The sequence below is a fragment of the Humulus lupulus genome, chromosome 1, assembly GCF_963169125.1.
Source record: "Humulus lupulus chromosome 1, drHumLupu1.1, whole genome shotgun sequence".
NCBI classification, from domain to species: domain Eukaryota; kingdom Viridiplantae; phylum Streptophyta; class Magnoliopsida; order Rosales; family Cannabaceae; genus Humulus; species Humulus lupulus.
The window spans coordinates 102,136,836-102,144,088 of NC_084793.1; the positions used below are offsets into that span (position 1 = coordinate 102,136,836).

Here is a 7,253-nt window from a genome sequence, read left to right on the forward strand (position 1 = left end):
ACGCACTACAACAATTTTGAGTATATATTACAGTAAAAAATGACATATTTTAAAAAGAGTTATTAATAGGCAAATTAAAAAAAAACACAGGCTTAATTTTTTTCTTTCACAGACAATTTCGACGCCAAATGAAATAGAAAGAAGGCGCCTAATGAAAATTCTATCTACCCCACTTGCCTCCTCTGCCCCTCACGCGATTCTCCCTCACTGCATTTCTCCTGCTGGAAGCAAGAACCAGGCAAAAGCACTCTGACCTTCATTTGTCTATGTGAGGTATTTTTTGTTACGTCAGATTTCAATTTCATATCTTTTTTAAGTAAATAAGAAGTCTCCTGCCTATGGAAAGAACCCCTTCATTCCATCTAAACCTCTTTCCCCTTTCCCTCTTTCTCTCTTCAATTTCGAATGTGTGCTCCTCTCAGAAATTAGGGTTTTTTCTTTCCCTCTTTCCTCTTCAAAACCTCACAGCCAAAACTAAAGATGTTATATTCCCTAAAATTTTTGTTTCTCTTCATGTAATTTTAATAATAGTGTCATGAAATTTGCCCACCTTTGAACCCTGGAACAGTGCGCCTACCCACCCATTCCAGCATTTGTCCTTACTGACCAACCTTTTGGGGTTCATCCAATTTTATTTCTTAATCTTATTTAAGTCAATTTATGGTCTTATTACATATGAAAAACAACAACTCATTCCATCAACACTTTCAAGTGACAACAAGATTGTGTTCCTTTTCTGTAATACATACAATTCTCTTCCCATAATTAATCTTTCTTTTGTTTTCATGGGTCTAAATATTAAATACAGGTACAATGACATTGCTAAGTATGGTTTTGAAGCCGCACAGAACTCTGGTCCTGTGAAAGTGATCCTGTGGGACAGGAAGAGAAATTAACCTTGCAAAGTACAGGTCATGTTCGAAGACATGATGGGCTGGGAGAGTAAGATTTGATTTTTTTTTTTTTTTGCTTTTGATAGACTTGATTCATTCAGATCTTTACTATTTTATTAATCTTTAGGCTCCTGATTGTAATAGGAGAGCATTTGTATTCTATACTTCTTTTAAGCCTCTTCTTCATAGAGGTAAAATATATCAGATATTGCAGTTTATATACTTTCTTGAATGTTGCATTGTTCATATATATCTAAAATTCTAGCTTATATGATTTCTCCATTTCTTCGAGATTTATGCACTATTATATACTTTCCTCCATTGCCGCCATATTGTTTTGGGACAAACAAATTATCACCAGATATGCTTATTTGCAATATCTGGAAAGGAAAGAAAATGCAATAAGTTCCTATATACAGTGGGGTCCTCACATATAATGATATGGTTTTTATATATACAAGTTTCCGTGACATGATTTGTACCTTACATTAGGGCAACACTAAATTTTCTTCATGTCTCTTGGATGTATGCCTACTTCTGTTTCGAGTGTGTGATGAGTTTTTTTCTTTTTCTAAGCTGCTCCACTTACTATTGCAGAGTGTTATACTAATTTCATCTTTTATCTTGTAAGGTACAAGTGGAACCTTCATAATTCAGATCTGGACAAACGGCTGAACTTTTTTGAATCTAACTGGGCATTCTTTTTAGGTTTTGGTAAAGTACTTTCTAACTTTATTATTGTTTTTGAGTCAGTTTGTCATATATATTATCTTCAATTTCTGCAGGTTAGGAGTGGTTTATTTAACATGAGAATTCATACTACTTGTTTCACATGGTTTCTATTTTATTGTTTGATCAATAATTGTGACCTCAATTTTAAATTGGTAACTTCTAAGTTATGTGGCCTTCCTATGTGAATGTTATGTGCTAAGCAATTGAATGTCATCATTAGAGTATATATTCTCTTTGAATAATCATAGTTTGTTCCTATGAAACAAACATAAGAGCACTACAACAATTTTGCTTATATATTACGTTAAAATATTATGTATATTTAAAAGTGCTATAAATCTATCCTAATAAAAAAAACAAGCAGAAATTTTACCCAAAGAGGCGGCAAGTGAAAGTACTTATGGCCAAATGAAAATGAAAAAAATCATTTGGTTTCCTCTCTCTCTCTCTCTCTCTCACTCGGTTTCAGCCCATCTCTAATATCTGAACTCCACACCCTAATCACGCCTCATCCTCTCTCTCTCGCCTTCATTTTATCAGTTCCCTCTCCATTCTCCATCGCTCTCTCTCTCACCGAGTCTATCGACTCTCTCCATCACGCCATGACCACGCCTAGCTAAAGCTATTTATTTAAGTGTTTAGCTTTGAAATCTGACCACGTCCACGCCTAGCTAAAGCTCTCTCTCTAACAGAGTATCGACTCTCTCTTCCTCAAGTCCTGATACTCTAAAGTCCGACTTAACAACACCACGTTTTGTCTCTCTTCACTCTTTCCCGTTGAGCTGTTGGAGCAACACGAGCACGGAGCAGCTAAACCAAGACCCAGGTAACCCAATCACTCACGAAGTTGTAAGTTTCTTCTGTAGTTTTTTTTTCTTTTTCAGATTTCAAATTAATATCAAGAAAGTGTTTTGAATATTGATTATATATATTTGTTTCTAATTGAGATAACACAGAGAAAATTAAAACTAGAGAGGTTGTATGCTAGCTAATTCAAACACTCACAGGGCCTCTCTTTCTCACACTCTCCTCTTTCCCTCACCTCTCTCAAATTCTCACCTCACCGAAGCCTCTCTCGGAGTAGCTCAAGAGGAAAGGCATTTTGATTTTGTTTACTTTGATTTTGATATTTAGTGTTTTAGTTTGTTAAGTAAAACTTGTATTGATTTTTGTTTTGGTGTTGGGGTATTATTAGTGGGTATAAGTCTTGGTTTCTCCCCTTATTGCTGATCTGATTCTTCGATCCCCTATTTCAAAATCAGGTAAGTCAAACTTCCATTTACATATTATTGATGAATAACCAAATTTCTGTATATATATAGTACATATTATACAAAGATAAATAATAGGTGCTTGCCATCCTTTTTTTTTTTTTTTGTCTATGTACATAAAGAAATGTTAAGAAAGAGGGTTATATTCTCTGTTTGTCAAAATGTGAATATTATATATAGATAAGATAGATGAAATTAAATATGATTTTATGACAACTAATTAGATAACTCATGACACTATATTCTTATGAACTAATGTGTTGTTAATAGAAAATAGTTGTGTTTTGTTTTAGGTGTTTTTCACTTTTTAATGAATTTGTACCTACTTTTCTCTATCACTAGAATGGTCAAGAAGCTAAACTGATATTCTATATTACAATAGAAAGTATTCTTATATAGTTTTAGGTATCTACAAGACACATAGTATGTTATAACTAATATAAATTTGAATTTTTTTTAATACAGGCCTATTTGTTGTATTATGGCTTTGGTGCTCCTTGCCTTTTCAACATATATTTTTTTTATATATGTGGATTGTTTGCTTAAAATGATCCAAATTATTTCTCCATTTGTGTTCTTTAGCTTTATTCAACTTATATCAAGAAAACATTTTGAATATAGTCAATACATATATAATTTTTTGTGTTGGAATTATTTCTAATTGAGAGAATACAAAGAGAAAAATTAGAGATGTTGTAAGTGTGAGAATATGGTGCTTAATACTTAATGTTTGTGATTTGAGAATATGGATTTAGATTACCTTTTCTTTAGTTCTTTTGTTGGCCTTTGTGTATGAAATTTGGATTTTACAGATTTGATTTATGCATATTCTAGAATCTAAATTTATCAGGCTTTTATTCATGTAAAAATTTAAAATATTGATTGTATGGGTTTTGATCATAAATAATGAGATTTGTGTTTGGTGCTGTTATATTGCTCTATCTTTGTATTTTTATTCTATTTGTAATATAGTTAAAACTTTTCTGGATGGCTGCCTCCAAGAGAAGAGGCAAGATACTTTGTGTGCAAGCAATCTTTCACGGGAGACTCTTACTTTTGTTTGCATTTTGGAAGTGGTATGCCTTTTACCTTTGTTTTAATATTATGCTAATGTTAGATGAGTTTGAATATCTTAAATATTCATCCATAGTGAAGTAGGTTCTGAGATCATTGTTGTGTGCTGCGGTGATAACAGAAGGTTGAGAACTTGTGTGTCTTAGTGAAGTAGGATTTGAGAAATTTGTGTGTTGCGGTGAGATAAGGAAGAAAACATGCATGTTTTTTGAATTAGTTGAATTGATATTGGCAGATGGTTAGTTTCTAGTCTAGGGGAAATGGTGTTTGATTTTATATAGACTTATCTAGTATTACTATTTTACAATTGAATTGTGTTTGCTTGGTTTGTTTGATGATTGGTACATTAATTAGATTGTTAAAAACACACACTTTTAAATGGTGTAATAATCTTTTTGTATAGATTTTGAGGTCCTTTTCAGTTGTATTGCAAGCAGCTTTGCCTCAGTTGCTTCCTTTTTTAGGGTCCCTAAGCTTCTTAAAGAAACCAAAATATCATTTTGTGTTGGCACTATAACAAAATTGGGTTTTAGACACGATTTTTTTTGTCGCTAAAGCTTTCTAAATCCTCGCTATATCGAATAGAGATAACAAAATTATCATTAAACTTCCTCGCTAATACTTTGTTTCTATTGTTGAACTATAGAGAGGACATTTAAAATTCTCGCTATTGCTCAGTAATAGAGAGAAAATTTTAGTCGCTATTTCATAGAATATTAGGTTGATATGCATACATATATATGGTATGTCATTAAACCAGCTTTTTTCAACTTCCTTGGTGATGTTAGGCTGTCATTTGGTGAGTGACTTTACGAAAAGAGTAGCAACAAGTCTTTTCAACTGAGTAACATTTATGGATTTAATTCATAATTAAATATTTTGATACCAAGACCAAATCTAACACCAGAAGAAAGAAAACCCCAATATTAGACATTTACCAAAACATATAACAAAATAATAATAGAATAAATCAAGTCAGAATTATTTTTTGTTTTATCAAAAAGAAAGAAAGGGTGCCTAGTTCCATTACCCAAGTGTGTAAACTTTGTTGAGACCCATGATTTAGTTTCTACGCCATTAATTTTTTAATGCTTTCCACTATGAATTGTGATAAGGTATTTCTTTTGTTTCCAAATGATCAAGTAGTTGAGTCTTTGGAGACCTTGAATTTGATTGATTTACTTGTGGCTTTTCTTATTGATGCTATACATGTTTAATGGAATAGTTAAATCCTTTTGTAAGGTACTTCTTTGATCACTCTGATTACAATGTGATTGAATCCTACATTGCTTTGTTTTTTTTTTCACTATTAATGGAAACTATGAGGAATTGTATTGCATGGAGATACTCTTTAAATCTCCATAGAGTTATCTGTGCTTTTTTCTCTTCTGTATTTTAAATTCTTTCATATCCCTTTCTGGGCTTATTTTTCTTGTTGTATTGCCTCCTAGTGGTCGAACTCTATTGGATGAAGATACTATTTAGTATTTTATTGCCTAATTGTGAATTGAAATATATATTGGAATAATATTTGCATTGTGGCTATTAACAATCGTTGTTGTGTCTCAAGTTAGCTTTTTGGTTTTTATATTTTATTAAGTTTTTTTACTTATATTTCTATTTGATAGTTTTATTTATGTATAATTTATGCTTTTCTATTTATATGAATATTATGGACTTGTGAAAATGGTAAATCAATGTATTTTATTGATAGATATTTTAAGAGCCTCTATTGTTAGACATAGGGCATGATTTGATGTTATAGTGCGTGTAGTCTCTTCTAGTTTTGTACAAGTTAAGCATTGTCAAATAACCTTAATAACCTTTCATATTCGTATAATAAACATTCCACTAGAAACCAAAATAATTATACTACCAAATCATACACATCAAAACCAATACAAACAATTTCTTTATCTCTCCCCACTTAAATGAGTCAAATAACAACAATATCAATATTTTTTATTTAAACTAATAACATACAACAATTGAGATCAGTTTCTTAATTTGAGAAAGATTAAATAATATAACAGAGCAATAATATAACAAGTCCTATCCCCTCTAAGATTGGGAGGCTCCAAAATCTTGACACACTTGATCTTTCCAATAACAACTTCAATAGTCAAATTCCCAACACTTTATCACACTTAAAGAGTCTTCAATACTTGTATGTAAACTCTGTTGATTAATTTTGAGTTAAATATTTTCATGTTAAGCTTGATGGTAATTACATGATTTGAAACTGGATCAGGTGACTGGACAATAACACTTTGAGTGGAGCAATTCCTGCATCTTTGGCTAACATGACACACTTTGAATAGTTTATAAAAATGTTTTATGGGATTTTTTTTAATGGTCTAGGGACCTGTCATACAACAATCTAAGTGGTCCAGTACCAAGGTTGCCTGCCAAGACCTTCAAGTAAGTTATTTTCTATATTGTAATCGTTGTTGTTGTTATTAAGATAGATTATTTGAGAGATCATTAAATAACATGTTACAACTGCTCTAATTTGCTTCTTTATGCAACTTTTGAAGATGCTCAAACTGCTAGGAGACCCAAAAACCATAAAATTGCTTTAGCCTTTGCTTCAAGCCTAGGCTGCATTTGTCTACTAATTCTTGGGTTTGGTTTCCTTCTTTGGTGGAGGTACAGACACAACCAGCATATTTTCTTTGACGTCAACGGTTAGTAAACCTAACTTATTTTTTAAGCAATATCATTAAAAAAGAAACAGAAGAAGAAGAGATTAACAGTTGTAGGCTTTAAAAAATTTCAGAGCAACATCATGAGGAGGTTTTCCTTGGAAACCTGTGGAGATTTCAATTTAGAGAGCTTCAGATGGAAACAAACAACTTCAGCAGCAAGTACTTGGTTGGAAAAGGTGGTGTTGGAAATGTCTACAAAGGTTGTCTCAGAGATGGTACAGTAGTAGCAGTTAAAAGGTTTAAAGATGGTAATGCCATTGGTGGTGAGATTCAATTCTAAACTGAAGTTGAGATGATGAGTCTGGCAATTCACATGAACCTTCTTCAGTTGTACGGGTTTTGTATGACGGCCTCTGAGAGGCTTAGTTGACCTCTATATGTCAAACAGTAGTGTTGCCTCCCGCCTCAAAGGTAAGCTGGCCTGTGATGTTCTATATTTTTTTTATCAAATTTATATTATGATATTTTTCCAAAGCACTACTATCGAGAAATATAGGTTTTCATCACTAGTATCTTATTGGAAATAGATATTTCTACTTTGGTATCTAAGCTCATAATTTGTAATCATTCTATCA

The 7,253-nt window shown here is 32.2% G+C and overlaps 2 long non-coding RNA genes across 2 annotated transcripts; both read left to right on the forward strand.

Moving 5' to 3' along the window:
• The first annotated feature begins 1,393 nt into the window (after nucleotides 1-1,393).
• LOC133815206 (uncharacterized) lies at nucleotides 1,394-1,811 on the forward strand. Its single transcript, XR_009884814.1, has 2 exons — nucleotides 1,394-1,439; nucleotides 1,525-1,811. It is a non-coding gene; the product is annotated as an uncharacterized LOC133815206 (long non-coding RNA).
• Nucleotides 1,812-6,296: 4,485 nt separating this feature from the next.
• LOC133815210 (uncharacterized) lies at nucleotides 6,297-6,813 on the forward strand. The gene is made up of 3 exons (XR_009884815.1): nucleotides 6,297-6,391; nucleotides 6,508-6,657; nucleotides 6,750-6,813. It is a non-coding gene; the product is annotated as an uncharacterized LOC133815210 (long non-coding RNA).
• Nucleotides 6,814-7,253: the final 440 nt, after the last annotated feature.